Source organism: Protopterus annectens, chromosome 12.part0, assembly GCF_019279795.1.
Source record: "Protopterus annectens isolate FY-2018-M chromosome 12.part0, PAN1.0, whole genome shotgun sequence".
Taxonomy (NCBI): domain Eukaryota; kingdom Metazoa; phylum Chordata; order Ceratodontiformes; family Protopteridae; genus Protopterus; species Protopterus annectens.
The window spans coordinates 1439900268-1439926684 of NC_056746.1; positions in this window are offsets into that span (position 1 = coordinate 1439900268).

The window sequence follows — 26417 nt, forward strand, 5'->3', positions numbered from 1 at the left end:
AGTCACCATGTAAGCAAAAACAACAATGAAGGCTTCACAGAATATTTTTTCTGAATATGCTGACATTTTTAAAGATGGGCTTGGCAAACTCCCAGTTGTGTACTCAATGAAATTTGACCACTAGGTAAGCCCAGTTGTCAGACAAGCACAGAAGGTTCCAGTAGCAATGCAGGGCAAAGTAAAAGCAGAGTTAGACAGAATGGCAGATTTAGGATTACATTTTCCAGTAGAAGAACCATCTGAATGGATATCCTCCATGGTAGTAACTCATATGACTTTTGAATATGAATTGATCCAGAAGATTTGAACAAAGTACTGAAACAACCTCATCATCCAATCTGTACAGTTGAAGTTGTTGCTGCTCTCATGCCAAATGCCACTGTTTTTTCTGTCTTAGATGCAAAAAGTTAATTTTGGCGATTTACTTGATTGAAAATCTTCCTTGCTAATCACTTTCTGTCCCCAATTTGGAAGGTATAGATTTTTGAGAATGCCATTTGGGATAAATTCTGCCGGTGAAGTCTTCCAATGTGTGATAGAGCAAATTTTTTCTGGTTATCCACGTGCTGTTATAGTAGAAGATATTCTTGTAGGAAGCAATGGTGAAGTCAAACATGATAGAGACCTCAGAAAAGTTCTAAATCATGCTTGTGAATCTTAAACTGAATTCCCAGAAATGTAAATTCAGGCTAAAAGAAGTTACTTATGTGGGTCATTTGTTTACCAGTTCAGGCTTACAACCAGATCCATCCAAGCAATTTGCAATTCTTGAGATGTCAGCTCCAAACAATGGAAAATTTTTACATTTTCTTAGCATGATCAACTAAACAAGTTCTTTCCTGATTTAAGTGAGTTTTCAGCACTGCTACAAGAGCTGACATGCAAAAATGTAACTTGGTCCTGGTTGGAGCAACACCAAACAGCATCTGATGTCCTGAAACAGAAAATTGCCAGTCCACCCACTTTGAGATATTATGATGTTTACAAAACTGTACATTTTTCTTGTGATGCTTTAAAATGTGGTCTTGGTGCAGTGATTCTTCAAGAGGGCTGACCAGTAGCCAATGTATCTAAAACTCTAATTAAAACTGAGATGCAGTATGCACAAATTGAAAAACAAACTTTTGGCAAGTGTTTGTATGTTTGAAGTTCACTGATTATATTTATGGCCGACCTATGCATATTGAAACTAATCACCAACCTCTGATTACTATTTTGAGAAAACCAATGCACTCAGCTCCTGCTAGATTGCAACGCATGATGTTAAAACTGCATAAGTACAATTTCTGTATGGTTTACACAAAAAGCAAACTTCTTTATCTTGCTGATACTTTATCCTCATTGCCCAGACAAACCAATAACCAGCATTACAATGAAAAAGCTGATTTTGAAGTTATGGAAGTGAGAATTTTTTTCTTCCACACATCTTGATGAGCTTAAATCACACAGCTTCCGATCCAGTTCTTCAGAATCTGAACCATTTTATCAGTCACGGATGGCCAGCAAAACAATTTTGTTTACCACTAGATGTGCAGCAGTATTTTCCTTATTGAGACAAGATTTTGATGGAAGATGGTATCGTCATGAAAGGTCCAAAAGTGGTAATTCCAAAATCCTTGCAACAATTGTATATTCAAATCTTGCACTGAGGTCACCTGGGAACTGATTCTACAAAAAGAAGGGTAGGAGGACTAGTATTTTGGCCTTCTATGTCAAAAGATATTGAGAAGGAAATCTCAGCTCATAATAGTACTAAATCACACCAACAAAAAGAACCACTTCAGCTGAACCAGATTCCTGAACTACCTTGGTCGACAGTAGCCACAGATATTTTTGAATGGAATGGTCAACATTATTTGATATTAGTAGCCTCTTATACAGATTGGTTTGAGATTGACACACTTCCTAACCTAACTTCCAGTACTGTCATTATAAAATTGAAGAGACATTTTTCTGTCATGGTAGTCCTCACAAAGTCATTGCTGACAATGGTGCACAGTTTACAAGACGGCAGTTCAAGAGATTTGCTGAGACATGGGACTTTGTGGATACTCAGGAATACTAGTAACATGAACAATCTAATGGCTTGGCTGAAAGTGCAAGTCAAAGTGTGAAACAGTTGTTGGAGAACTCCAGAAGAGACAAAACTGATATTTTTCTCAATTTGCTTTTGTGTGTAATTTTTGTGTGTATCTGATTATCATTTTTCATTTGCATGACAAAATTATCAATGAGGGAAGATATAGATCATAGTGTGTTTGTTGCACCTTTAAACCCAAGTACTGAGCACGTGCAAGCAGAGTACCATTTTGTGTAAGCAGTCAGAGTGAAAGCATATATGTGTGTAGCAGTCAGTTAGCTAGTTCATTTAAGTTTTATATTTCAGTCATCCATCCTGATGTGTTTGTGTGTAATAAACATCTTAAAACAAACACCCAAGCCTCATTGTCTTATTTGAATACACAAGACAAGCAACAGGGAAGACAGGCAGACTCTGCACAGAAGGCACCCCAGCCACGAATCAAACCACAGATCCTCTTGCTGTGAGTTGACAACACTAATCACTGCACCACTATGCCACCCAGCTATAAAGAGTAATCTGATGGAATTTTTCAACTGTTAAATGCTAGTCATCATTATTGTAACATTGTGTATACAACATTAATAATACACTTATATGTGTGAGGAAATTTCAATATTATAATTGATAAACTACACTTATATAAAAGTAATGCATTACTTTAGTTAGTAACTAGTAATAGCAATATATTACTTTTTAAGTAATGGTAATATATTACTTTCACTGAAAGTAACAAGTAATAGTAACTTTTTACTTTTATAAGTAACTAGAACAACACTGCCTAAAACCCTTCATAGTCACCTTAATCTGTTAAAGCTTTACACTGAAAATAAAATGTATTTATTATTTATTTATTTACATTTGGTAACTGGGTAGTGTCCGACTGGGCTAAAAAAAAGCCTGTTTTCAGTGGAGACCCGGGGAGAAAAGCTCCCAAAAAGTAATGTTACAATATTTATAGTTAGATAAGCTAGTTAAAGTCTTAAATGATTACTAAGATGTTTACGTAATAACATAGTACAGTGTAAATCAAGTTAATACAAGTTGAAAAAGTCACACATCGATCCAGAAAAGTCAAGTATGATACAAACAACAATAGAATCAAACAAAATTGAGTTACATAGATAAAAACACAGAAGGCGGGTAGTGTGTTTGCTTAGCCAGAGGTAGTACAGGAGCATAGCTAGTGATTGGAGAAATAATTTGTAAGTAGCTGTTTGAAGCTTTTGGTATTAGGTATAAATAGTAAATGTTGGGGAAGGGAATTCCAAGTTTTGGCTATGAAGTAGCTGTATAAAGAATCGCCATAAGAGTTGTGGGTTTTGATAACTTTGAGCAAGTTTTTATCGGGTCTATATTATGTGATCGAATGATTAAGTGATTGAACACCTAAACATCGACCACGTAATATTGAAATAAAAAAACAGCGAACAGAGAATTTAATGCATAGAAAGATTTCCCTTGGCTGTTCACTGGATTTTGCCATTTTCTCCACTGTGGAGCAATCTCAGACTTGATATATTTAGTTAGGGGGGTGTGGGAGGTGAAGCCCCCCACTTAGTTTGGCTGTAAAGTTAATTTTTTTTTGTGGCCGACGGTAACGTTTCAATGGCGGGGTTCGCTATTTTGCAGTTCAAAATTACATGGTCGATGTTTAGGTGTTTGATCACCTAATCATTCGATCACGTAATACAGAATCATTTTTATCAGCAGACCTGAGTGAAGTAAGATTGGAATAGGGTTGTACAAGGTTAGATAAGGCTGAGCAATAGTCAGGGTTATGGATAATGGAGTGAGCTACTATTAGCTGGTTTAGGGCTAGTAAGTTTGGGAGTTCAATCCAGTTTAGTTTTTGTAGGACTATACAATGGTGAGCTTTTTGGGGAAGGTTAGTGGCAAATTTGGTGATTTTATTATAGCAGGGTTTTAGGTTATTTAGGTCAGATTTATGAAGGTTTGTGAAGACTTATGAACAATAGAGAAGGGTGGAAAGTAGGTGAGTTCTGGCAGTAGCTATTCTTGCATGATTAGAAAGATAAGGTTTAGCCTTGTAGAGAGCATCTAATTTTGTGCTGACTTGTTTGATTGTTAAAGTGATAAAGTCTTTCAGCTTTTCCCGGTTAGGGGTTGCCACAACGGAAATACCGGTTGCTAATGATTGGCAGTGGATTTTTATGGTGCCGAGTTGCCAGCTCGACACCCAACCTTCAAAGAAGGCATGCCCATTCGCACACACACGCAACTACCTGCATGTCTTTAACGTCACTTGACCGTGGGGAGGACATACAGACTCCACACAGAAGGCGCTCCAGGCGAGAATCGAATGGGAGAACCTCTTGCTGTGAGGCAACAATGCTAACCGCTACACCACTGTGGCCTGTCTGTCAAATTCTAGGTTACAGTCTGGGGTAACACCAAGGAGTTTAGTATGTTCGACAGGTTTAATTTTTGTACCATTAGAGGCAAAGATAGAGAGATGATTTTGTTGTTTTTTATTTGAGGAATTAGAAAATATTATAAGTTTGGTCTTGTTTGGGTTTAGAATCAGTTGGTGGTCTGAGAGGTATTTTACAATATTATTTTTCAATGTTATTAAGGGCAGAATTCAAGTTTTTGCTTGTGCCAAGATAGCTTCTGAGTTGTCTATCTTGGATTTCCTTCCTTTTGCCTAAGAATAAAAATTAAAAAAAAAAAATCAAAAGAAGGGCCAAATCTTTAAAGAATCCTACTTCTTCTAATCATACAGAATCAGGCCTCTCCACTGAGGCAACTGTTCACTCCTCAGACCATCTGGGAGTCATTCCTATGCCTGGTGTTTGATATTCTCAAGTGGATGATATGATGCAGGTTTAGCATGTCCAAGCTGACTGGACGATCGATATGGCTGTGAATGAAGAACCAAGGCTAATTATCTCTGAAGGAACAGGGAGAGTTCCTACTTGCCTGAATCAGGTAGCATCACTGAGGTATGTTCAGCTTCTTCTACTCATTGTACTATATCTCTGGAGACACTTAAAAAGAAGAGAAAATGAAAGCACATTTCTCCTGCTGCTACTCCATCTCCTTCCATTAGAGACTCAAATGAGAAGTGTTTTTTTTCTCATTATTTCAAGTACTCATGGCTTGTTAATCTTCACAGTTCTCTTCTTCTCCTCACTCTGCTTCTTCCCATGTAAGTGGAAAATGGAGTACTCTCTTGAGGAAGAGCTTTCTTCTGTGTCAGAATCTGGGAGGCCTAAATTATGTGACACAAAAATATTCCCTTCTGGGATTTGAATCAGAGGCAAATTACACCTTGTTTTCTAATTTGCTCCATGAAAAGCTTAGCTTTGGAAATACTACATATAAGATCGAATCACTAAAGAGGTATTGTAATCCCCCGGGCATGGAGGTGCCTAAGCCTTCTGCTATCCCACTAGTTTTAAATGTCCTTGAATACACAAATATGTCAACACCTTTGATGCCAGACTCTGAATCCCCTGCACCTAAGAATCCAAACAGTTTTTATAAAGTGCCAGAAACTCTTAATTCCTTTTCTAAAGCTCTTCATCAGATCCTAATGACAAGGACAAGACGACCATGGACAGGTATGGCAAAAGAGGTTAACACATCAGCCACACTGTCCTTTAGAGCCATCAACTATCAAACACCCATGAACTTTATCTTTCTTTTCATTTTGGATAATATGGCCCAAAGTAGCTTCTAACATACCAGATTTTAACACTAAAACTCCATTAGATGAACTAATTATCTCAGTCTTTAAAGTGGCAAAGCATTCTATTAAATGGTTGTATGATGCAGCTACTGCTCCTCCTAGAGCAGCTACCCCTGGTTCAGTGCTTGGAAGACACATTTGGATGGGGCTTCAGTCTCTCCCAGATGATGTGAATGCCAAACTCCTGGATGCTCCACTAGACAAAGACAACTTTTTAGCAATTCATCTGAGATTCGTTCAAGAAATTAGAGGAAAGAGGTAAAACAGTGCAAAAGGTTAAATAATTGATTCTTTTCTCTACTCCTAAGTTTCACAGAACTTTCCTTACTAAGTCAGGATAATTTTTCCATAATCCTCAAAAGGCTTCTCAACATAAAGGTAAAAGGCTTCCAAAACTGAAATGGTAAGCAAGACAAATCAAAATGTAACTTTAAGGGCACCCAAGGATACTTTTCTGACATGACTACAAACTTCTGACTACCTATTTCAATCAACTCACCTCCCTCCACCTCAGCCCTTCCCCCTTCTCTTTCTTTCCCCCACTGGAAGCTCATAACTTTAGACTCTTGGGCTTTAGACATAATAGAAAACAGATACAAGCTTTAGGAGGACTCTCTTCCCATTCATTCAGTAATCCTTTGAGTCCCTCTAGATCAACAGCTCATGTTACCAAACATTTCAGATTTGTATCACTTTTTGAAAATTTACTTTTTATACCTGACAAACTTTCAAATGACCTTAGAAAAAGACAACCTGAGAGTCCTAGGATTCATGACATCAACAATTCTAATGATTCCACATGCCAGACCTTACACGAGGAACAGTCAGTAGTACCTCAAAGTGATGCTGGCCTAGCATGGTCATCCTCTGACTTTCCTAATCCCTCTCTTGCATTTTGTAAAGAAAGAGACTTCTTGGTAGATCAACCAGTTAACAATCAATACTGGGGTTCTTTTTCTCATCACAGCCTTCCAGCAGATGGTGGGAACAGATGCTTCAGATTTTGCATGGGGAACTTGTTCAGGAGGTGTCAAAATCCAGGAAGTTTGTTCCAAGCAAGACAAAAAGCTACAGGTAAACATAAAAAAATGATGGCCCTAATTTATGCCTTGGAAACTATGTATCAACTCTTGATCCCAATATCACTGTCATGTAGTATATCAACAAACAGTGGGGGACAAAGTTCTATCCCCTGTGCAGACTTGCCATGACAGATGGGGAATTAGGAACTCAGTACAACCTCTTCCTTCAGGCTCTCTATATTTTCCCTGAACAAAACTCAATGGCAGACTATTTAAACAGATCCAAGGCAGACTGTCATGAATGGATTTTGAATCCTGAGGTTTTCCTTCAGACTGTATATCAGTGAAGAATTCCTTGGATGAACCAACAGATAACTCAAACTTTTTTGCACCATTGTCTCTTGCAAGAAAACCTTGAGAATCTTTTCTCTTCTTTTTCATGGAAAGGAAAATTCCATTATGCCTTCCCTCTTATTCCAAAGGTCCTTCAGAAGATTCAGACAGACAATCAAAATGTTGGCAACTCCCTTTTGACCCAGAAAACACTGGTTCTCTGCCTTCTTTTTCATAGGATAGACTTGCTCACACGAGAAGGGTATTCATTCATCCACACCTCAAATTCACACTGAAGACGTTCCAGGTACTAAAAAAGTAATAAATAAACAAAAACTGTTAACAAAAATTCTTATGTTTCAGAATGGAAGCTATTTTGTATATAATTCCACAAAAGAGGTCAGGACCCATGTTGAATAGAGGGCACTATAATCCTTAAATATTTGTGTGAGCTGCACAGCTCTGGTATTCACTTCTATTAAATGCATTTGTCAGCAGTTGCAACTTGTTTGCCTATTGATCCCAGTCTTTCTTCTTACTTTGAGGTCAAACTGTTTCTTAAAGGCGTTCTGAATATCAGCCACCACTAAGAAAACCTTAAATACTCTCCTTGGGGCCTGAATTATATTTTGGGAAAACTAGCCTCATCTCCTATAGAACCTGCATGTTCTACTTCTTGAAATTCTAACTTGGAAAACAGTACTGCTAGTTGCCTTGACCTCACCAAAAAGCATTTCAGTTGCAGGCTCTTATGTGTTCTCCTCCTTCTTAGTATTCCATAAAGACAGGGGTAACCTCTGAACTAACCATTCCTTTATGCCTAAAGTGGTTACAGAGTTGTCTTTAAATCAATTCAACCAACTCCCAGTCTTTTTTTCCAATTTCATAATAAAGGGGTAGAAATCCTTCACTTGCTACATGTCCACAGACTACTGAGATTCCATTTAGAAAAGAAAAAAAATCATTAGAAAGTCTGACCAACTTGTCTTTTTCTAGAAATAAAAGAGGTTATGTCTTCCAGTCATTAAACAGACCATTTCCAAGAGGCTTTTCCTTTCATTTATTTTTGTTTTTCTTTTCATAGCACATCCCATCAGGGTCAAGTCATTCCACCAGAGTTATGGCTTCCACTGGAGCCTATTTTAGGGCCATTCAGAGGGCATCTACTAAATATTCTGTCCATACTTTAACAAAACACTACAAAATAGTTGTCTTTTTCAAAACTAGAGAAGGTTTTGCCAGGAGAAAGGCTTGCTGGACTCCAGCTTTATTGCCTCACCCCCCCCACCCTTTCCTGCAAAATGCTTTGTGATTTGTCCCACAGATAAGGAATACTGCAACAATGATCTAGCGAGGAACATAATGCAGTTGTGTGAGAACTTACCATAACAATAGATGTTTGAATAGTCATTGTTGCAGCATATACATGTTCTCTCCATCCCCCTTGTTCTCTTTTATTTCTTGGTCAAGGTGTATCCCTTCTATCACACTCCTTGTATGGTATACAGCCATGACTATCATCTCATAAGTATCAGACTCAGTCTTTTTCCTGTGGCAAGAAAGCTCCGAGGATTCCTGCTTGTATGTCCTTTAAGTACTAATATGTAGTTTCATGTATAGATTACATGAGGAAGGTGCCTAAAGCTTCAGCAGACTTTCTGGACATACGTTATCCTTCTCAGGATATGTCACACAAGTGAGGAGTACTACAACATTGGTCTATATGAACATTTTTTTAATGGTAAGATCTTACATAACTGTACTTTTTTGTCATTGTCGGCTTATGGGGCTATGTATTTTTCTATCCCTTTGTTCTCTGTCATTGTAGGTTTATGGGGATCCATGTATTTTTCTATCCTCTTTGTTGAGAACATTTATGAAGGTGGAATTTACTCAACTGTGCAAGCATTATAGAAGCTGAAATATACCTGTCAGCTGCACCCAGGGCAGCTGTAAGTTCAAACTTGTTCTGAGTCTGGATGTCTAAAGTATACACTTTTATTGATGAGCTGTTCCTTGGGAGGTTTATGGGATTTATTTATTTTGTGTTCATTTTATTGACTGAGTTAACTCTACTAGACAGGGCACATTTTTGGGTGGACCTGGGAAGAGTATAAACCTGTCCAATCATGAAATACAGAGGCATAATACCATGCAACAATTAAGGGTGAGAGTAACAGTTACAGTTTGACAAAAAAAAAATCAAGTGTTTTTATATTCATATACAAGATGGCAGAACTCACTGTAACCATAGATAAAAAACAAGAGTAATAGTTGGAATATATTGTGACATCATAAATAGTACAACATAGTACAATTAGACATCTGAAGGAGAAAATAAAGTATTAAGTGAGAGTAAATTAGGTGACATAGTTAAAGTATGTTAAATGGATGAAAGGAATGGGTGGAAAGATGCAGTGTGGGATGAGTATCTGAAAAAGGAGACTGAAGGGCAAAGGTATGGTAAGAATGGATAAGGGGAATGTAAAGGAAACGCAGAGATGAGTGAAGCTGGGCGAAGGGTCTATATAATCAGGTCTCTTTTTGTATCCGAGTTGCTGCATGTCTTAAATGAACATAGAAGGTACAGACATTGTATGATTCCTTGAGATCAGATGATGATGGAGTGCTAAGGCAGTTAAAGTATTAATGCTGGTGGCTGATGCCACATTCAGGGTAAGGTATGGGCAAACTACAAAGACACTGACAGGGATTCCTGAATTCATTCGATTTACTGACTTCTCACTTACTGAAGCAGAGCTCCATAAAATAGCTGAGGAGAAGCCTGAAGCTCAGTCACTTATTTTACAACATATTTTCTTTATTGCCATACATTTTTTATTGGAAGATCTTAGGCGTCTGTGTGCAACACAGAAATGAGTAAAAAAAATGTTCTACTGTGTATGATTTTATGAGTGAATATAAGAAGAATGCAATTGATTTATCTTTAAAGGGTATCCATTAAAATGTATTTAGTATATCATGTATTATACCCATTAGATTTGCTGAAAATGTCACTATTTTCTACTACGTACATTCTAATTTTTCTAACGTATGGAACGTGGTTTTGCTGAGATTGCCAATAGCACTAAAGCTGTAAAGAAGTCTGAGCATAAGAACTGAATTTGCTAAGGTTATTTTTGGGGCTGGAAACAGACACATTTTTGTATGGAAAAAAGGTACCAAGTATTTTATATATGTAATTACAAATGGGTTTGGAAGCAGTCTAAGGTGATTGGTAACGTCTTAACAGTAGATCTGGGATGGACATACAGGCATTCTGTGTGTAAATATTTGTTTTCTGCAACTGTTACTGTAACTTCAAGTGATTCAGATCCTGATATATTGCAAGGCTGAGTGGGGTATACAATAGTATCAGTGGATTTCTCATTATAACGAGAATTCCTTCTCTCTATTCAGTTATATCAAAAAATGAATTAGGCATGCTAAGCTTAGAATCAGGGATACCAGGTTTTAGCCAGGTTTCAGTGGTTGTTAATGCATTAAGGTTATATTGCTGCAGCCAGGTTTGTAATTGGGCAGTTTTGTTGTAAGCTGCTTATATATAGTTCCTTTACTTAGCATAACATAATTGTGTGACGTAGATGGATAGTTGTTGCTTATTTTTATTTGTTAATAGAGGCAATACAATAAATAGGTAATATTTTACAGCTGGTTTATAATGCTGTACAGATGTTGTATGGCTATAGGTTGAAGGCAATGGGCTGGATTCACGAAACCTCCGTGTAAGACTTAATATGTCTTACTTGGAGGCTGCAGTTGAACGGTATGACATCAGCATGCCATGCATATTTATGAGGGCATGCTGAATCATACCCAAGTCTAACATGGTCCGTGTAGGAAAGTAGGGGGCGTGTCCGATTGCCGAGTACAGCAAAGGGACACGCCCCCAGAAGAGTCAGAGTCCTGAAAGTAAACACCCACGAGTGAGTCCGCTGAAATGAAATCCCCACAGACTAAACCCTACTGAAAATATGTAAAATGTAAAAATAGCAGTTTCCTTTTTTTTTAATTTCTAAAATATTTGCCCGCATTTGCACTCGTTTGCGCAGGTATGCCCTTTGCTCAACCACAGTTAGCAGATATGACATTGAAAAGCATATAAGATCTACATATGCAAATTAAGCAAAGTAGCAACAGCATAGCGGTACAGACATCGCCCAAAGAATAGGTAGTCACGGTTCGAGCCCCACAACATCCCCCTCCATTTTTATTTAAATAAGTATGAAACAATTCCCCGATATATATAAATTTAATTTAAGTAAAATGTAATGAAATGGCCCATGTATTTCTGAACAAAACCTATATTATGTATATATAAAAAGGATCATAATTGCCCGTAGCTGAGCAGCACTTTAACAAGCTTAATATGAGTGCCCGTAGCTTAGCAGTGCTTTAACAAGCTTAATATGAGTGCACGTAGCTGAGCAGCACTTTAATAAGCTTAATATGAGTGCCCGTAGCTGGGCAGTGCTTTACCCAGCTTAATATGAGTGCTTATGGCTAAATAACGCGTTACCCAGCATAAGCTGTTTGCGCGGAGCTGCGCAGCGCGCCAACCAGCTTACCATTGGGCAACATTAGGCAAGCTGTAGCAAAGTCGCCTTTACACACAGACACACCTACTAGCCTGTCTAGACAGTAGTAAAATAAAAAAGCAATGGCAAGGATCGAACCCGGAATAGTGTGCACCATAGTCAAAGTACTGAACCACTAAGCCATGGCAGTTGTACTGAGAAATATAGTATTACCATACATATAGGAATGAATGAAAATATAACCATGACAAAGCAGGTTTGCTGTAAGCACAGAAATATCCAAAATGGCCAATCACAGATAAGTGCGGGAAAACCGGCATATATAAGCCCCATAGGTGGGAATACACACCATAACTGATTGTGGTACCCATTTGCAGTCAGGATGGCAGGTGCAGGAGAGGGAAATCGCTTTAGAGCACAAAGGTGGGGCATTGAGGAGTCAAAATATATGGTTTGGCTCCTAGTCCATGATCATGAAGCGCAACTCATGCAGGGCCAGGTTCAATGGGGAGCGCATAAGGCAGAGGCGTGGAACCGGTTGGCATATGATCTCACCAGTGCCACAGGCATTCCAAGGACTGGGGAACAGGTCTGTCACCACCATGCAGACCTGACACGATGAAAGGAGGACCAACTGAACCGATGGATCCAGGAGGCCCGCCAAATGCCCAATGCCCCACTATTGAGTAAGTATCCATGTAATTAAGTATGTAAGAAATGCTATCCTAGCCTATAGTATGGATAGGTATGTTACAATATTCCTTCATTTATATTACAGCTGCAGGTGTTCGTTCCGTGAATCGGCAAGCCTATGCTGATAGGCTGTCGAGGTTGCACCACCAGGCAGGTTAGTAATTATTCTGCTGGTATTGTTATAGAATATAAGTGGGACAGCTTGTAAAAGAGTTCAGTGTTGTAACCCAGTAATAAAGGTCAAATAAGCCTAGAAGAAAGATTCTGCTAGTATTGTAAAATTAGATAAGTGATGCAGCCTGGAAAAGAGTATTGCAATCCAGTAATAAAGATTAAACAAGTCTCAAATACAGTTCCCACCTGTATTGTAATATCAGATAACTGCTTCAGCCTGAAAATGAGTGTTGTAATCAATCAACAAAGGATAGACAACTGTCGAATACATCCTTGTAAATTTTGCCATATGAAATAAGTGAGTCAACTGGAAAGGATTGTTGTAACCCAGTAATAAATGTTAATAAAGCCTAGAATTATGTACCATCCTGAAATGTAAATATAAAATGAGTGAGAGAGTGTGAGAAAGACAGTTTGAAGCTATCAAGAAAGCTGTAATAAATCTGGAATAAAGGTATACTGCATTCACTACATAATGAAATGAATGAGACAGCCACAACCAAAGAGTGTAATGTTTTAAATAAAATACAGAACATGGACTGTGTCCATCCCACAATTTGGATATGTTGCTGTACCCTTGCATTATGGAGATATTATGGTTGTATGAAATGTTGAACATCCACAGTTGTCTAGACCCAAATAAATCAAATGTAGCAGGATGCTTTACCTGAACACAGCCAGATATGAACATATATGAATAAAAATGGAATGTATATTAATGTAGCAGTAACATCCCCATCACCAACATTCCTAAGGTTACATACAGGAAACTGTACTAATACATGTAGGGGATATATATCTGCATCTACTAGGAATGTACAGTATATGTATAGGTAGTTTAAGTTGTTAATGTAATATTTTCCACCCTACCCTATTTTCACAAATTATGCCATTCCACACCAAACTGGGCATGTGTAGTCACAATTAATTCCCATGGACATTTGTCCTGTTGGTTTATACATATCTGCATGTACGTTGATGCATGTGCCCTGTTCACATATCCAAACCTGATGGCCTGTTGCCACCAATCAACCCTGCATGCTGTTGGAATGTCCACTGTTGTTCTAAATATGCATGTGTTATGCTTGCTGCTCAATGTTCGGAATTCATGTGTGTTTGGTTAATGGGAATACTGATGCATGCTGTTACAACTAATTTTGAATGGTGTTGTTTGTTACTAACCCAAAATACCATAAAATACTGCTAAACATAGGACAACAGGGAAGACGGGTTCCAGGGGACCCACCTCTCCCACCTCAGCTGGCGAGTGCACCTGGCACCAGTGCCCAGGCTGGGACCTCCTCCTCCGGTGGCCCTGTGCCACCTTCAGGTGGAAGTGCTGCAGGGGATGGGGCTCGTCCCCCCTCTGCAAGCGTGGCCAGAGGAGAGCCTCCACTCACCCTCCATACGGTCCGGTCTGTGGTGCGTAGTGAGATGAGGCATTCTGTGACTGATCCCCTATGCCAGCTTGAGGCGAGAGTGGTGCAACTCATGGGTGTGCCTGCCCATCTTATCCAGCCCCCAGCACAGCCCCGGCCTAGGCTGTGAAGGCACAGTGGTAACTGTCCATGGGTGGGGATCTCAGTTCCACTGTTGCCATCTGTGGGCTCATGGGCTTGCGATATCCAAACATCCGTCCCCGTCAATTGTGTTTACCCCCACATGTGTCATACTCTGCCCCTGTATGCGTCTTGTTTGTCTTGTCTGTTAACCTCCCCAACCTACCTCCCCAAATATACCTACTTCCTGTAACTCACATACCACTCTCACCTGAAAAAAAAAAATAAAAAAGGGCACTCTGTTCCCACAAAAAAATTACATCCCATACATAGCTGCCCATTTCGCATACATGTCTGCTGGACATGTAAACTGATAATTACAATTGGCTGTATAACACATTTTGTTGTCCTCACCCCTCTCTCAGGGGCGGAAGGTGTCAAACGTCATTCTAAATTTCTAACATATGCACAGCTGTTGCTGATAAAGAATTGGCCAGCTATGGGCCTTCCCTACATCCTTCCTGCACATCCCGAGCTTGTTTTCCTACTGTCCTACCCTCTTTGTGCCCCCCTTTTCACCACTTTCCTATTTCCCCATTTTCTTTTCTTTAAAAGAAAATAGCGCAGGTGTTAGCGGGAGTAAGCACTTTTAAGCAGTAGTCAGCGGGTGTGCGCTTGTGTGCACTTAGCTAAGTGTAGCTAAGTGTCACGCAAACTCGCGCAAACCCGCTTACAACTGCTTAAAAGTGCCTTAGTCACTCTGTATGACAAGGCCTGTAGTCTGTTTATCAGCAAAATAAAATACCCCTGTCAGTCTCGAACCCCAGACCTTGGAAACACTAGACTGCATGAATTACCACTGAGCCACAGCAGATATACAAGAACTTGGTGCTGAAAGAAATATATCATGAAATACAAGGAGTGAATGTAAAGGGAAAATAGGAAGGCCATTACATAAAGCTTGTTCTGTGTATCTTTACTGGCAATTCTTGTGGAATTGCATTACATTAGTGTGATAAGAGAAACAGCCATGCTAGTAGGTAATAATGTTACAGTAGCACCTTACAAACCCCGTACAGTATCAGAGCAGGATAAACACCGCCATATTTGAATAGGTAAGAGGCCAGACCTCCCAACTGTGACTGATTTACAGGGATGTCCCTGATTTGCAAACAAATGTTAACTGTCCCCACTGACTCCCTGTGAAATGTACTCACAGTAGGCAGAAAGGTGGGGAATCCCACGTAATGGTAACTGTCAATAAGTTACAGTAGACACTACTTGCATGTCAGAAATGGTGTAGTAATACATATTCTCAAAATACCCCACAGTCACAACTGCAGAATATCTGAAATATATCACGGGTGTATCCCACTGATATGTACCTTTCCCTGAGGCTGGTCAAATATATACCTGAGAGTATCTGAGGCCTGGAAGTGTCAGAAACACACAGGCATATTAGCCTGTCTGCTGTTAAACACTCTGCGGATAGCTGTAGAATTACTTCCACAAGCATACCCTTATGTAGGAGTACAACACAGAAATATCAAAGGATGTAGCCATCTAACATACTAATGACAGTATAGCAGTTCACAAGCACTGCATGTGCCTGATATTCATACTTGTTAGTACAATATACTTAGTTGTCCTCATCCCTCTCTCAGTGGTGGAAGGTTTCAAATGTCACAGCAAATGTCAAACATATGTACAGCTATTGCAGTTAAAGAAATGTGCAGCTATGGACCTTCCCTACACCCAGCCTGCACATCCCTAGCTGGTGTCCCCACTGACTTCCTGCTTCCTGCTTACAACTGTTTAAAAGTGCCTTATTCACTCTGTATGACAAGGCCCCAGTACTGCTCAGCAGCAAAATAAAATACCTTTGTAAGTGTCAAACCCCAGACCTTGGGCGCACCAAACTGCATGATGTAACACCAAGCCACAGCAAACATATAAGAACTTAGTGCTGAAAGAAATATATCATGCATTACAAGGAGTGAATGTAAATGGAAAATAGGAAAGCCATAGCAACACATTCCAGTAAAGACAAATATCAGGCATTCAAGGAGTGAATCTAAAGGGAAAATAGCAAAGCCATAGCAACACATTGCAAGAGCTACTGTTGTATGCCAGTTAATCCACAAATTCCACAGGAAAGTACATACGCCCATGTAAACAGTGTTAGCATTAGCAGGTGTGAATTAACATACACACTGAGAAGAGTGCACTGGAAGAAGCAACAGTCAGGTTTCAGTACAACATGCATTTCAGTGGCTACAACACAGCCTCAGATATGAGAGAAATACCAACCTTCTGACTGACACAACAGTGTCCACAGCAAACCAGCATGGTCCCCACCTTGCAAAACTGAAAGGCCTATGCCTACCTAACCTATCATTTTATAGCAGTGTCCTGAAATCACAGTGAGAACTGCAATTACCACACAGCAGGCTGCATGCAATTACTAAATGCTGGCCACCAATTGGTGCAGAGGCCATCACATCCACATGTGCAGATACCTACAAAAGCAGCCCGTACTGCCAATCCACAAATGCAATAATATCATTGCAACAACTGGAGGGAGAGACAAAGAAAGAGAGAGAGAGAGGGAGAGATAGATATAGATATAGATATAGATATAGATATAGATATAGATATAGATATAGATATAGATAGAGACAGAGACAAAAAAAAACAGCAAGCAATCCAGCAAGCAGCCCAGCAAGCAAGCCAGCAAGCAATCCAGCAAGCAGGCCAGCAAGCAAGCCAGCAACCTAGCAAGCAAGCCAGCCAGCAAGCCAAAAGAAAAAAGCTGTCAGAGACAAAGGTAATGTAAACTACATAATCTAATAATCTACATACTGTGAACCCTCCATATGTGCTAGCAGTCTGTATCTATATGTATATGCAGATGTGCATGGGGCAAGGGACATACTGCAACTATTAGTGAAGGCTGGACATACATATGTAGTTGAAGGTTGCTATGTGCACATATCAATATAGGTTGTAGTGTGTGGCATTGAAAACAGCATGCAGTGCAGGTATATGTCATGTGGTGGTGAACTTCTGTGGGACTGAGCCAGTGAGGCCTGCTACAGCTATACGGCCTGAGGACAGCATATGCATTCTGTACAACACTGTGCAATATCATTACAGAATGGTATGTCTCACAACTGTTTCAGAAGTGATATTCCCACCATGAAAGGTGGGCAGTCTATGTGCCTACATGTGCATGTATATGTACAGCAATGGATGTTTAGATTTAGAAGTGTGTGTGTGTGTATATATATATATATATATATATATATATATATATATATATATATATATATATATATATATATATATACATATATGTACATAGATAGAGAGGTATGTATAGATAGCTAGAGATATATAGATAGATAGAATATGTATATACATATAATATAATAGATACATACATATATAGATATATATGTAGATACATACATATATACAGATATATATGAATGTCTATAGATATGTATAATATATATATATATATATATATATATATATATATATATATATATATATATATATATATATATATATATATATATGGTTATATATATAGATATGGATATGTATATATTGATATATATATATATATTTATATGTATATATATATATATATATATATATATATATATATATATATATATATATATATATATATAAATATATATATATATACATATATATATATATATATATATACACACACACACACACACACACACACACACACACATATATATATATATATATATATATATATATATAAAGAGAGAGTGAGAGAGGGGGACATGGGGGCAGATGTACTGCAACAGGTGCCTGGTGACCAAGGCATGGACAGAACACCAGTGTTGATACTGCAGTACCATACCCCATTCCAAAACATGTTACCCACTAACTGCCACATAGGTGATTGCCTGCCTATCACTGGAGGTGTCAGAAGGGAACATGGGACACAGGTGTAAAATAGCCTCCCCTTTGATATCCACAGTGGCACACTAGTCTTGTAATCCCTGTACATGGTACGTGTCATCACAAAAGGTGTGTCAACTAGGGAAATGTAAGTCAGTGTGCTCCTCTACACCTCACAATGTCCTATGCAGTATGTACCTCCCATGAGAACTACAGCAAGTGGAAAGGCCACAGACATACCCAACAAAGACTGATAATGCCCTCAAACACATTCCTTATGCAGACTGACTCACAAAACCACAGCTAGAGTGCCTTGCATACTTCCTACACAGATGTTACCACTGCTGGACATACAGAGTTATGTCACACCCATACCAGTCAGCCAACCACCATGGCAACACCTCACAATCCATCCAGCCTACATGACCTAGGGCCCTAATCCTTGTCACCGCACTAAACAGCACATGCTGGAGGTACAGGTTTCTATACACAAATATGCCATACTCTGGACTAAACCACCCAGCATTAACAAACAAGGCTCCTTATTAGTAGATGTCATACATACCCCTGATGAATGTTATGGAGATAGGTAATATGCCCTGTGAGTCACCTCTGTGTAACCGTTTCACAGGAGCAAGTAAAATCACATTACATGTGTCCCAAAGGGCAGGGTAGCATATGGCTAGGCTGCCCTAGGCCCAGGGCCAATAGCATAGTACCTACCTATGACACAATGCCCACACACATGTACTCAGTGTAATAGCAGCTATGTGAGGTTGAATGAGTGTGACACTGACTGTGTACAAGGTCTGTAAAGGTGTGATAGCTTAGCGTACGTTTGTGTCTGTCATGGTAGTTTGTGTTGTAGGTGTGAGGCCAGAGAAAGATGTGTCAGTTATCGGGATGCAAACATAGTAGATTGACATATGTTGCGCTGTAGTTCCCAGTGTACGACTTTGGTGTCCCATCGTAGGCAGAAGCAATACATGTATGCTCAGTAAGTGGTACTGCTGTTGAATCCAGCTCACATATGAACTGTTGTACTACCTGAAGTTGTAGGCCTAAACAGTACAGTATGGTATATGTTCACATTCCCTGGTAACACTGTCTGGTGTGTTTCCTGTAGTCTGCACAGATTACATACCTCATGCATAGGTATCTGTAAGTAGGGGCACACAGTACTATAAGGTACACAGTTAATGCTCTTCTGTGTCGTCATACATTTGTGTGTTGTATGTATGTGTAATGTGTGTGTAATGATGCCTGTACCATGGCCACAATCACATGTGTGTTACAGGGTATGTGTGTGTACCTGGCAGCATGTATACTCTGTGACAGCAGTATGCTGGCTATATTAACAACTGTGCACATATGTCAGGTAGGGGTATGGCATCAAAGACTAGGGAGGATTACCGTTGAAACTGTAAATGTGCATTGCATTCATTGCATGGGATGACAATATTCTTCATCCATTAGCTTGATATATACCCCCAGTGTGAGGTTGTGCATTGTATCCCAAACAGTGTGCTGAGTGCTGGTGTATACTAGTTTGTTGTATGGAGTGTGGCAGGCACTGACAGACAGTTGTGGGCTGAGCACTGATATGTGGTATTGAACATGTGTATCCCCTGATAGATAGACAGATGCTATATATGGCAGTTAAGTGATATCAGTACATTAGAATATTAAGTGTGCCACATGACTTGCTCACATATTTTTCTTTTCCTTCCAGGGTGATGGTGCATCAGCGTAACCCACCTTATACAGCAGCAGAGGATCAGGAGATCCACCAGAGCCTGGTGCAGAATTTCTCTGTGCTGTTTTCCAGGACCAGCCAGAACCAGCATGAGAGGGCTGCACTGTGGCAAGATCTTGTCCGTCAGGTAAATGACATAGGCATGCATAACCGGACATAAGAGCAGGTACGCCATCACTGCAGTGATTTAATTAGACATGTCCGGCAGCGTGCGTCTGATATCCACAGACAACAGCTTGCCACAGGTGGTGGGGTACCTATCCACCCCCCCTCACCAGTGTGGAGGAGCACCTCCTAAGTGTTGTGGCTCCAGGCCAACAACAACAACATCCACAAACATGTGTCATCATGAAGGCCGGAGCCACCTAGCATGTTGAAATGGAGTGTGCAGGTAACATGCCATATCTGTAGTTGACTGGTCTCTGTACTGGTAGTTTTATGTGTGTGTGAGATATGTACTGTGTGTGTAGCTGTTAACCTGCCTATTCTTCTGCAAGATTGATATTCTGAGCATAATCTGTACACCTGTGAAAGCCACCTGTTGTACTACTGTACTTTATCATACTCACAGTATCAATGGCACAGTTGTAGCCACTGGCAATCACTGTCATATTTTTGCAGGTCCCTCTGGAGTGACAGCAAGGCAGCCAATCCATGCTGGTGAGTGTGTAATAACAATACTATTGCTAATGACATGTGCATGTCATATGGAGGTGTAGTGTGTGCACATGTAACACCTACGCGTAATGCATACTGTGCATGTTTGCTGTAAGACTATGCATATCCCATTATTCTCAGTGGCTGCCTCACTCACATGCAATACACAGAGCATGACACACATGTGTGGCAACACAGTACTGGACATTGTATAGGTATATCTGATACACATGTACACAACACACACATGTTTGGCATAGACACTACACCTTAGCCTGCTACACATGTCCAGTTATGACACCTGCTGTATGGCCACCCTTCAGTATCCCACTTATCCTCTATGCAGCACACATAATATACCTGAGGGGTAGAGGCCTACCATGTCTTTGAGCAACAGTCTTGAACAAATGTTAGGCAATGCTCACTATTGGCCACCTTACACACCCATGTAACAAGTGGCTGTGTAATTGTGGATGTAGTCATGTTACTGCACTTCAGGTACAGCATGCTAGCTGCCTGTCTGGCACACATTATTCTTGTTGACTGACCACAAGAAGCATGTTGATCATGGCTCACATTACTACACTGCATCCAGTTCCACTGACCACAAAAGTACACATAGCAGTTAATGCGTAGCACCATCATGTGTTGTGTGTGTGTGTGCAAATATATGCACCCACAGCTTGTAACACTTGCACAACATTGTTATGTCCTTGTACACATTGTGTTCCAGGGTGGAGACAATCACTGAACAACTACACACAACCATCAATACACGTATACTGTTATTAACAAGGGCTGTCTACACTTGCACTGCATGTTCCTGTGCAACACATAATCTGCATGCTGACATGTGTGCAGTGATGTTTTTCCCTGTGATACTGTCACCCACCCTCAAACAGTATTGTGTATGTGTTGGATTGCAGGTGTGTCTGTGTTTGTATCTGCTGTACTGAGGAGTGTGCCTGTGTGCCTGTGTGCATGTGTGCATGTGCGCCTGTGTGCATGTGTGCATGTGCACCTGTGTGCCTGTGTGCCTGTGTGCATGTGCACCTGTGTGCATGTGTGCATGTGCACCTGTGTGCATGTGTGCATTTGTGCATGTGTGCATGTGTGCTAACATCGTGTACACATTTGTAAACTGTGTTTCCTATCTTACTCTCACAGGTTCTGATGTTGCTCTGGTGGAGTGCAGCAGGGAACCTGAAGCCACTGCTGGGGATAGTGATAATGATGATACATGTGTAATGGCACAGGGAGGTGTGACAGGGTTTGTCGTTGGTCAGCCAATCGACACTACACAGCAGTCAACCCCGTCAATGCGCACAGTCATCCTGCCGATACATCCATTGTCACCAATGTCCTTAGCTGAGGGACAGCATACAGTGGGCATTGACCAGGGTAGTGTGGTATCATTGGCACATGCATCCCCTCACAGCAGCCATGGCCAGATTCCTGACATGGTACCACGCAGGCAGATGTCCAGGGGTTCTAGTGGGAGCATCCATGGTCGTACTGCCCCTGTCAGACGTGCCCACAGAGGTCTTTCAACCTCAGCTATGTTCCAGGCTGTAATGCAGGCACAGGCACGTATGGAATGGTACACCAGACAGGGTCTGAGGGAGCTTAGAACACATCGCACTGCTATGAATGACACTATGCATGACGTTGCGGCTGCCATCTGTAATTTCAACAAGGTCATTGATAGACGTTGGGGGAACACATTAGATCTCTTCCACAACTACATGTCCAGGAGCCAGGACAGTGCAGGACGGTTGAGGCGTCGACGTGGACGTATGCCAGCAACATCATCAGCTGGCAGTCGTCGCGGACGACAACAAACCCACAGCCGCTCCCATAGCGCCAGTACCAGCCCCAGCAATGCTGGGTCTGTGCTGTCATTACACCATCCTAGAAGACCACGTGCACGTACTCTGGACAGTCCCAGCAGGGACATGTGTCCAATCAACAACCCACTGCTTCTGATGACAGTATCCAGTCTGGCTTAGTACCTGATACTGTCCGTAGCACCCCTGCCAGGCACAGATACAGTGTCCATGGCCAGAGACAGTGATCTTTATGACCTGGCAGGTACAGTCTGTGGCTGTCCACAAACACCCATATATGGCAGCCACATGGTGGAGCTGTGTGCAAGCATACACACACACATAATGCTAACACCTAGGGCTAACACATACACACACACATCGCATCAACATTGCCCCATGTTGTACTATTGTCCCTCACTAACACACACACACATACATGTCGATTGGATGTGTCAATGGCAGACTCTGGCAAACCAAGTACACACCCTGTGCATATGATGAAACTGTGCCACCTCCTGCCATCTGTAACATTGATGCAGGAACAGGATAGCATGGTGCTGATGCACTGGGTGACTACATAGCACTGTAGTAATAATATCATGTTGTTAGTACAGAGTAATGATATCGTTGTGGGTATATTTGAGCATGCATGATGCATTAACTATAATTGTCATTGTAGTTTTGTATACACCAGTGTTAATTCCCAAAGTGTACTGTCTGCACATGTGCCACATGGCGGTTGTGTGTACCTGTGCCTGCATGTGTTGGGGTGTGGACAGTACATGTGTGATGTTTGCAGCACAGAGTTACAGGTGTACATTTGTGAACATGGTTAGCATGGAACATGACATGGTTTGACAGTATGCTGTGGGTGATATGATTTCCATATGTCAATGGTCTGCATTCTGGTACTAAACACAGCCTACATAGCCTGACATCCCGTGGTCATTACATGCTGTCTTCTCAACTGATACACAGATGTAGGAACCTGGTGTCAGTGATATTCCTGCAGTACTACACTATACCATTAGCCATTCTTACTGAGCCCCACACATCCCTGGGAACAATACTTTTGGCATATAGCAGTCTCACGTACATGTCAACACACTACGGATATGTCCATCCACGACTACAAATGCATACAGTGGCCTACAATGCATTCTACACATGACACACCTAACCACCACAAGGGTATCATACAGACAGATACCTGTTGTCTAAGCCATGCTGTATTGCTGTAACGCAACTGTAGCATTGTCATCAGCATGCAGTTAACATAGTATTCCAACAGTACCATGTAGGTGGTAGCACCCATCATGTAGAACGGGTAATGGTGTGTACATGTGGACAAGTGTTATCTTGTCTATCCTGTGATATTCACATTTCCAAAGGTATTCTGCAGTCCCTCGGTGTATCACCTAAGCAAGATGGTGTCTGTATGCATATCGGGAACAGTTGCCATACACCTACACTGGATGTCCATCACTCACAGACTTTGCTGTGTTTTAACATGTCTGACATATACTCCAGACATGAACCCTCACCCACATTATTCTATTAAAGCTTTCATGGGTTTGTGTCACATAGTTGACCTAGGACACAGATCACTGCAGTAGCCTGCATTGTCACCAACATACAGGTATGGCCTAAGGTCTGGTAAGCTGCGGCACATGCTGGCAAAGGTAACAACTGTAATCATATGAGGCAGGCTTCACACATAGGAACTATTAAAGGTCACAGGTACATATCTGTATGTGGCACACACATACCTGATGTGTGCATTGAAATTACTGTTATAATAATATGTCATACAATAATAAAAGCAAAACACACAACACATTGACAAACACACATGTCATTTGTAGGATTCAAACCCCTACCTAACTATGTTATGATACTTGAGAGAGACGCATTAGCGCAGCGCGCTATTCATATTACTGGATGATTTCTTTTCTCCTGCTGTATTTATAGGGTGCTGACATCATCAGTCTTTCCAAAGAGGAATGTACATCTTTTACTATCCCTCAGTATGGGGGATAACAATATCTGTGCATTAACCGACGCCTAGTTCAGGGTCACATATGCACACTGGCACTGCCAGGTTATGTTCTATACCATGCTTCATGACCACAGGACTTGTAACACATAACACAAGTAGGGGGTGTATCCATATACATCACAGATACACACACCTCTGGGTTGGTACCACTGCACTAAGCATGACAGGCCATACATATACAACTACCATTGTGCAAAACTGCCTTTTGGTTTGGTGTGTAGTTCAGACCACCCCCCCATACCCAGGAACCACACCCGGCTTTCCTGGGAATAGTGTAGGATATGAAGGTCTTCACACACACACCATTGTAGTGGTTGACTTCAGGTACACAAATATTGACTGGGGATACTACAAAGGCCCTCAACAACATCACCCTACAGCCACTACAATTTGTGGATCCATGTGCTATGGCACAACCAGTCACAACACCCACAAGGGGGAATACATATTGGACCTGATCATCACCAACATGGGGACTCTATGTTCCACACCAGAGGTAGAACCCTCATTGTTAAGATCAGACCATAAACAACTTTCCCTGGACATCCATAACCCGTCACCACCCCCAGCCAAGGAAATCACTGTAAAGAATTTATCAAAAGCAGACTTTGCACTTGTGAAGACTGGGGTGGAATACTTCAAAGGCCCTGTGCTGGAGGATAATACAGCCCAATCTGCAGAATCCTTTACAAATGCATTGTATGAGCACCTGCAGGTATGCATTGATCATGCTATCCCAAATAAAACCATGACTCCTCCAAAACAGGAGACCTGTCTGGTTGACCCTGGCCATATATAAGCTGTACAACAGAAGGAGGAAGCTACTACATAACAGAGCAATATCCCACAGAGGGAGGACATCTCTGAACAGTATTGGCAAGACACTTCAATCCCTCATATAATCATCACTTGCACATTTTGACAGTGAAATTGACCAGACACTACAGATAATCACAAGGCCTTCTGTAGTTATGTCAGGAATATGTGTGGAAACAACACAGATATGCTCTGAATTGTTGCATAACTGCACAAAATATGCCAAACCTACAGACATAGCCCACACCCTGGCAGACAGAGTCTGCACAAACGCCCCCCCCTTACCCCCCAAGGGTACAGATGCCCATCCCAAATGAATGTAACCTCCCTGACATCACAGATGCACAGGTGACAGGTGCCCTCTCCACAGCAAATAACACAGCATATGTATGGGACCGGACGGTGTCCCAGGCTGTGTCCTACACGAGCTCTGAGTAGAACTGAACACTCACATTAAGTCACTGTTCCAACTTAGCCTTACTACAGGATATGTACCCTGAGAATGGCATACAGATACAGTGCTCCCACTCCACAAAGGTGGTGCCACAATGGACCACAGGAACTATCACCCCATAAGCCTGACTAGTGTGGTAGAAAACGTTACGGAGCGTATTATCATGAAAGTCATAATCAAAAACATTGTGAGCTGCCAGGCAGTAGATCATACACAATTCGGCTTTGTTAAGGGCAGATCTTGCCTCTTTGATATAGTTCATATCTTTGAAACAGTTACTGAAGCCATGGATGAGGGCAAGGTAGTTCACACAGTCTACCTGTACCTTGCAGAAGCCTGCAACACAATACCCCACTCAGGCATCATACATATGCTTACCAGCTTAAATATCAACCCCTATATCACTAGATGTGTTGCTATCTGCCTCAGGGATGGAACCCACATGGTCAGAATTGCAGGTGCCATGTCCAATTCCAGACCAGGTACAACTGGTGTCTCACTGGGCTCAGTTGTGGGACCTGTCCTGTTCAGTATGTACTTCTCTGAGGTTCAGACTAACACAGGGGGATTATGTCTAACAAACATCACAGATGACTGCTAACTGGGGGCCATAAGCAACACTGCAGCTGACACATGCTTCCTCCATAAGGGTCTCACAGAGATGGATGCTTGTTGCCAGAACCATGGCCTCGTGCTAAATGCTAAGACATGCATAGTCATCCCCTTTGGAGAAAACAAGGTGCACACAAATCACCACATAAGTGGTAATCCATTAAGTACAGAAGATGTATTCACAGATTTAGGGACCAACATAGATCGT